The sequence below is a fragment of the Scardinius erythrophthalmus genome (assembly GCF_964197995.2).
Source record: "Scardinius erythrophthalmus genome assembly, chromosome: 3".
Lineage (NCBI taxonomy): Eukaryota > Metazoa > Chordata > Actinopteri > Cypriniformes > Leuciscidae > Scardinius > Scardinius erythrophthalmus.
This window is the reverse complement of record NC_138223.1, coordinates 10611212-10619374: the sequence shown is the minus strand read 5'-3', so window position 1 is coordinate 10619374 and position 8163 is coordinate 10611212. Positions and strand designations below refer to the sequence as shown.

The window sequence follows — 8163 nt, the reverse complement described above, 5'->3', positions numbered from 1 at the left end:
ATAGTGTTGTATTGATTTGAGCCACGGTTTTGTTGACAACTGACAGTGTTTTAATTGCTCTCAGTCGTGATTTCAACAAGAAGCTCTCAGCAGCAGACACTGAAACATTCAGAAACCGCATCTATATTTCTGAAACGAGTAACATGACATGAGAGTTTGCTTTTTGCCCTACGATTATCCTCACATTAGAAAACTCCTCACAGGCGTCAGTTTCCCGGCATCAGATGCATTTCAGCAAACAACAGCGCCTCCAAGCGGTCTGTTAAATCTTCTGATCATCCGTCACGCTGCTGAAGATGATTATCTGGGCTATAAGGAGATGTGTATAATTAAGAAGCTTTAATGTGAAAGTAATTTTGAGGAGCTGTAAAATAAGCACACTGTAAACTCTGCCAGTGCGGAGATGAAAGTACAGTTTTAAGAGAGATACAGATAATAATGAGTAAATTCTTTCCAAAGTAACTCAGCTGGGTTTTGGATTTGTACAAAATATATAATAGATATTGTACAGTCAGATTGTCATTAAGACAAAATAAACCCTGACTGGGTAAACAGCCACACTGAAGGGTTTGTTGGGGTGTATGCCCTGTTGACTGTACTAGGCCTACTCATAGCTTACCATATTGCACTTACCAAATAAATGAATAAATGGACATTAAATTTTTATCTGATTGTATTAGCTTGAGCTAAATTAACATTTAGAGACCACAGTGAGACAAAACATAAGCAAAACATAGCTTTCCCGCATGAGCAGTCACTACATCACTGCCCTGGACAACAGTTATCATTTGCAAATATTTGCCTGACTGACAAATCAGAAACAAGTATTTCAGAGGGAACAATAAATATTGCAGACAGCTTTAAAGGGATAGTTCATCCAATAAATAAAACTCTTGTCATTATTTACTCACACTCATGTCAGTCCTGACTGTCTTTCTGTGTAAACTTGTTTTTGTCCACACAGTGAAAGTCATTGGTGTCAAAAAAAAGGAAAAAAATGGAAATATATTTATTTGTGTTCCATATAGAAAAAAAGAAACAGGTTTAGAAATACATTTGACTGAGTCGTGGTGACCAAATCTTAATTTCTGGGTCAATGTCTTTAAAGGGGATGTTTACAAGATGTAATAGCCTCAGGTATCCCCAGAATTGGAGTGGAAGGAAAAACATGCTGTTTTGGTGCATGCACCTTTAAATGCAAATGAGCTGCTGCTTCCCACCCTGCTTTCCAGAAGAGGGCGGAGCCTTTACAGCTATGCCTCAGATACTCTGCCAAAAACTAAAAAACATCTGTTTGGTTTTCATTATCATCTCTATCGTGCTCACGCTCACTTGGCAATGCAGTTCTTCATCATCATGTAAGTTTATTATCTGCATGCGTTTTAAAACCATGTCTTCTTTTCTGAGCACACACATCCGAAGCACGTGCACAGAAAGCTGGATGTCAAACGGCGCATCCCATGAGTATTAAACTAAGTTCTCTTTCATTTTGCATAAACTGTAAAATACCCACAAGGTCATGTCAAAAACATACAAAGTTCACATGAACACAGTCGGTTATGTCTGTGAACGTAAACAAGTAAATAAATCAAATGTGTATATTAGATCTGTGTATTACAGTGAAAGTAGCGTAATATACAGTACCTACACTGTAAAAATAAAAGGTGCCTTGAGGAACCTTTTGGGGTGCTTCACTTCGCCACACCGGCGGAACCGTCTGTAGATCCTCTAGGCACCCTTTAAAAAGGGCCGGTTCTCTGAGGAACCACACAGGTTTCCTGAGGAACTCTTATATTAGGCACTGTGTGGAACCACTTTGGGTGCCTCCAGGAACCAAATTTCATTTTTTTTTTAATATTTAATTTCATGTTGTTACTATGGTTACCTTTGACATCTATTATAATAAACAAATTGAACCAAATACAAAATAAGAACTGTTTATTACATATTTGATATTCATTCTTATACATACACTTCCATGCACACGGGGAAAAAAGCTAACTACAGATTAATATCAATGAATACACACAAAAAATAGTATAATACATAAGCAACATGAATAATCAACCATGTATATACAATAGATAAACAAGAAAAGACATCTCAACAAAATGCATGGAAACACATATGTTCCACGAAATAAATCAATGTAAAAAATTACATTTGAACTAATTAAAAATGTCCATCATACTTAACTTTAAAACATTTGTGTTTCAGTCCGATGGTTAATCTGACATCACTGTTTCCAAGTCCAAAAGCTCTATCAGATGCCAAAAACAAACAACAGTGCTAATATACACTCATTGTGCTGTAACCTTTATCTCTATACTGAAATCTCTGATGGTTAGTTATTCAGCTATTTTGAATCATAAAATGTTGAAGTCCGGGATGCCGTTAGACTGGAGACTGTAATGTACACTATGGCTTTTGAAAAGCTTAAATGTGCGACTTGAATCAACAGTGTTCATAAATGGTTGTTGAGTATTCTCATGAAACAAGATAGAGGAAGTAGAGGCTTCGACCCGGAAACAGAGTTAAGGTGCAGTAAAATGATCTGTTGTTCTGTGAATGTTCACTGGTGAATTCCAGTCATTTCAATAAGAATCCACACGATCAGCAATTTCGTTTGTGGTCAAAAATGTCACTATGGGACCAAGTTGGTGTGAGGTACTTAAAGAGTTAGAAAAGTGAAAAGGTACAGCATCGTTTTCCATTTGTTTTTCTTCTTTTCTGGTGGATGGTCCAGGCACTTCAATGATTTTCAGGTCTACAGGAGGATTTTTATTCTTGATCAAACTTGTATTTCAGCTTACTGAGATCCCTGCAAAGTACAAAATTTGCTGTTAGTAATGTTATTAAAGTGATAGTTGTGAAATTTAAATAATTTCCTCAGCCTTGTGACGTTCCAAACCTGTTTGACTTTCTGTCTGTGGAACCCAAAAGCAGATCTCAGGCATAATGCAACCCCTGTCACCGTTCGCTTTCACTGCATGAAACACAAGCAGAAAACAATTGTGTAAATCATTCATGAAACCATTCTTATGCACACTTGTCTAGTTCAATTCAATGCAACAATTTATGTAAAAATGGTTAAGCTCCAAAAATGTCCCAGAAAAGATCCTAAAAATAATCAATGAGTTCACAACTCATGTGTTATGGGTTATGTTGCAAGTCTTCTGAAGCCTAATTGCTTTTTCCTATTTTTTTATTTTATTTATTTTTTGTCGAAAAAGACTAAACTTGAAGTTATAATTCAGAGTTAAAATGTCTATAGCATTTTTTGTGAATCAAACCTGTGATATTATTTTTCTGAGTAACATGAATGACATTTGAGAGCATGAGGGAAGATTTTCAGAGAGTAACTGATTAAAAAACACAAGTACACAGTCAAACAATACAATTTCACACAGATAAAGTTCATAGTAATAAAGTACTTGCATGTGGTGCAGGTCAATGTTGCCACTGAAATGTTCAGATTATTTTAGAAATGTAGCCTAATGGTTGTTCTGGGGAAACAAAAGAACAAGCTGATTATTCACAACATAATATTTATTGACCAGTAAATGGAGAGAGAATGAGGGCACCTGTAGTAAGTAAAGTTAACGTTAGGCTAAACAAAAACAGAGCAAACTATAACCTGTTTTTGTTATTCATAACAAGCGCCAAGAATCAGAGAATTTTCTAAAGTAGTTAGGCTATATCAGCAATTTGAAGACACAGTTGTACAAAATATGTTGAATTGAATGACTAAATCAATCTAAGACAATAAGTCAATCATTTCCATTTGTTCATTAGATCAACGTAGTTAGCATCGCGGCTAAAACCTTCATACCAGATACTGTGCAATAAACGAGTGGTAAACACTGTAAAAACGTAGTAATGTATAATAAATTTAGTTTATATATATGCGTGTTTAAATATATAGTGAGTAGACTCTGTATTTATATTTATTTGGCGAGTTTACAAACCTTGTAATGGAGAGCCGAACAAACGGTGGAAGCTTTGATGAGAGGAGCCGTTACTTTCAAAACGATGACGTCGATCAGCTGAGCTTTGTTGCGCGCGAGCAGCGCGAGCATCACTGAAGCGACGACAGCAGAGGAATAGCAGCAGTTTCGTGACAGAATAATACTTTTCTCCTCCTGCTTCTTCTTCTTCATATAATATTATTATTATTTAGTGTTGTTGTTTAAGGTTTAAATGACTTAATAAAATAGGCCTATACTAAATATTTGTAAGCTACCCAAGTGAAAAAGAATAGGTTACTGTTAAATGTATTAAAAATGCATTAAAGTATATTTGTATTGTAGGTCTACTAAAAACACACTCAAGTACATTTTTAATACATTTAATAGTACATCTTTTTCACCTGGGTATGTATACTGAATCAAACTAACTTGCCTATAATAATAATAAAAATGCATTAAAGTATATTTGTATTGTAGGTCTACAAAAAACACACCCAAGTACATTTTTAATACATTTAATAGTACGTCTTTTTCACCTGGGTATGTATACTGAATCAAACTTAAGTAGCCTATAATAATAATAATAATAATAGGATAATAATAATAATAATAGAATAATAATCTAATTCTGGCCTCACTGAACCATTGAGTTCCTCCAGATGCTGGCTTTAACATAAGAGATCTTCCAGGAACCACTTAAATGTTAAAAGATCTTCCAATAACCCTTTTATCGCATTTAAGTTCCTCTATTTTCCCCCAAAGCACTTCGAGGTCTCATGGTAATGAAAAGGTGACTCCAGAACCTCTGAAGTAAATACAAAGTGCTTAAAGGATCCCATAAGTTCCAGCAAGAACCTCAAAGATTGTCAATGCTCCTCCAGTAACCCTACTATAGGAAAAAGAGCTTTGAGGCACCAAAATTACATTTTGAAGTTCCTTGAGTATCCAACAGGATACTTGAGGCTCCTTTAGTTTTTACAGTGTACTGCTATGTATGCTGCTAATATGAATCAGACAACAAAAGAAAAACAGAACACTGAACACTCACTGCTCTTGACTGAATAACTTAGTAGCTTTAATTAGAATACATTTCGCTGCTGTTAAATGCTCTGGCCAGGAGATAAACATGGCGGAGTGTGTACTGCTCACTCAGGGCGGGTCTATGCTAATAGGCAGAGTCCGTCAGTAGTTGTGGGCGGGGCCTTAGAATATGTGATGTCACTAAAGATACAGTCTGCAAAGGGCTTGTTCTGAGACACCGCTTATGATTTATGGGAATTTAAAAAAGGATTAGTGGGTGGATTTTTACCATTATAGGGTGGTTGTGCACAGACTTCCGACACACATTTATGTTCAAACACCATGTAAAAGTGAATTTTGCATTATAGGTGCCCTTTAAGATCTTAAAATGGAAGATTTTATTCGATTTACAACATGTATGTGTCTCTCTCACTCAGTCTTTCTCTCAGATGGAGTGATTTGTGTTCCATTCATCAATCAGCACGTCACAGCTGGAAGATGATGGGTGTCGTACTACATCACTCTTTCTCTCTCTCCTTGACCTTACAAACTAAACGCATCTATTCCTTAAAATAAGTGCACGCGCATGTTTGTATCAGAGAGGAGGACCGAGGTAATGATATTGTGCCATTTTGCGAAATGAAATGATGGTTGCCAGGATATGACATGATGAGCATCTGCCGATTCTGCCGGCAGCCTACCAATAATTGTCCTCTTTTCATCTCTGTCTCACTTTCTCTTTCTCAGCAACATTATTCTGCGAACGATGTCTAGAATGAGATGGGCCTTGGCGTGTTTGATTTTGTGCAGCGACTATCAAACTCTTTAAAAGATTTAAACCTCACTCATCCCTCCCAAATCCCACCTCACACTACTCAACGTGGAATAACGGTGTTGTTCAAATATGATGTGAGAACAATGAGATTGAAGTCAAAGTTTACTGACACTAAGCCGGACCAATTCTCTGTTAAATGGGCTATTACACACACAACAGCCAGCGAGTGTTTGACTGGGTAAGACTTCATTACAGATTTCATTCTCGCTCAAGGTGTAGGATCTGTATAGCTGTCATTGATTGCATGAATGTGCAGGTTAATTGGCTTTTGGAGTGGGTTCTCTGTGATTTCGCCCGGCATAAGTGAGATGTTAATGAATAGCGAATCCTCTTTTGGAAGCATGCTAGTGTATGCATGAGAGTTAAGGTAAGAGTTGATGCTCAATATGACTGTTGCTCCATTGTGATTCATACACAGTGACCATGAACACCCAACAATTAGCTCAGCTAGTTTGGATCATTAATGAATGTAACCAATGATTAACATTTAGCTCAAGGTCATCTGCCATCTCACAAACATGCCATGTTACATTTAGATAAAGATGGTAAGTTTTTATGCCAGGTGATATGACACTTTCCCTGGGAAGTGGTCTTTGTTATTTGAAAGGCTGTACATTTGTTTCTGGCTGTAAATGTAAAAATGTAACCGGATCATTCCTGCAGTTTGGTGGATTTGGGATTGAGCATGTTTGTGGGAAAAAAATTTAATTTCTAATATTTTATCATCAATATCTGTCTATAAGAAACACTGGTCAAGCTCAGACTATAACCTAATAATCCTTATATTACCAAACAAAAGCAAACAAAGGTGGGAAGGCGAGGTCAGGAGATGCTAAATTAAATAAATAAATAAAACAAAACAAACTTGCTAGGATTAGTTCAGCTAAACTAACTACCAGACGAAAAATTTAGAAAAGAAACTAAACTACACTGACTTGCAACATAACAAAAATTACAGCGTGTGGCACTCTCCTAAACCTACAATCAAGATGTCCTATGTGGTGCGCAATGTATGACACGCGACTTGCTTACCTGCTCCCTCCTTCCCAGCCTCACACACTGTGTGATGACTGACACAAGGGTGAACAGTATAAAAAACAGAAACACTTCACAACCACAATATGACAATTGATTAAATCACACGATAAACACACAGAATTAGCGACGGCGACAACAAGCCAAACAAAGTCAAAAGCCAAAGTGATAAAAAAACTGGAGAGGTGGAAGAGATCCGGGTATTTAAGGAAGGCGGCGTAATGTGATTGGTTTGGTGAACCGTGACATCATCATCCTTCAGTAAGACAGGCTGTAGATCGATCCAATGAACATCTGAAACACACTCACACACACCCAACAACAAAACTACCCACATATACCCCTATAGCAACACTCTTAATACGTACAGCGTACGTAACACATGTTCTAGGAAATTTGTTACATGACATTTTTACAATGCAATGTGTAACAGGGTGGACGTTTTAAGCTAATGAAACCCATAGGAAAGAACAACATGATTGACATTTAGGATGATTTTAATGGATATATAAAATCTATATAATACATAAAAAGGTGGACATTTATTTTCATGTCCAGTATAAATTGGCACAACTGAGTGGACATTATATGGTTTACACTATTCAATAAATATTCTAAATATGAGGTTGCTGTCCCTCAGCAAGTCATGTGATTTAGGACATACAGTATGCTTAAGTTTAGAGCCAAGTAGAGCCAATCACGATATTTTTTTTTTTTTTTTATGTCAAAGAGAATAAGTAAATGTACTGTCTGTCAAGTGCTTCAAAAGGTTATTTTCTCCTTAATTATTCATATACTAATCATTATGAATTTGTGTTACTGGGATACATTAATGCATGGAAAACCATGTGGCATGAAAGTTAACATTTTATGTAAAACATGTAGTAGCCAGCCTATTGCTGCATGGGGGCATAAAATCTACCAAACTGGAGGAATGGTATAGGCCTATGAAAATCATGAGAGCTCCAAATAACTTCTGAGGTCTGTCTTTCTGTGTGCGTGCGCTGGTCTGTTTTTTAATGCTATTCTTTAATGAAGTGACTCCAGCTTTAAGTCTCTTAGAGACTTTGATGCTGACGTGACAATAAATATATCCTGTTGACTCAGAGTGAGGCAGGCAGCTTCGGGGGGAACGCTACTCTGCGATTACCGCTGCAGCTGTAACAAACAAGAAGGAACAATCCATCAAGCGTCAACGGTTCTCCAGATTTTAATTAATTACACTAACTTAGGACAAGGTCAGGAGCGCGCCGCGGGAGCAGCAGGGGGATGGATCGATTCGAGCATGCGCGACCCCGAGACGCA

At 36.9% G+C, this 8163-nt stretch overlaps 1 long non-coding RNA gene across 1 annotated transcript; it reads right to left on the bottom strand.

The window, feature by feature from the left end:
• Positions 1–1922: 1922 nt before the first annotated feature.
• On the bottom strand, positions 1923–4044 carry LOC308688352. Its single transcript, XR_014029882.1, has 4 exons — positions 3969–4044; positions 3439–3506; positions 2912–2986; positions 1923–2821 (listed from the first exon to the last, which is right to left on the bottom strand). It is a non-coding gene; the product is annotated as an uncharacterized lncRNA (long non-coding RNA).
• Between the last annotated feature and the right edge of the window lie 4119 nt (positions 4045–8163).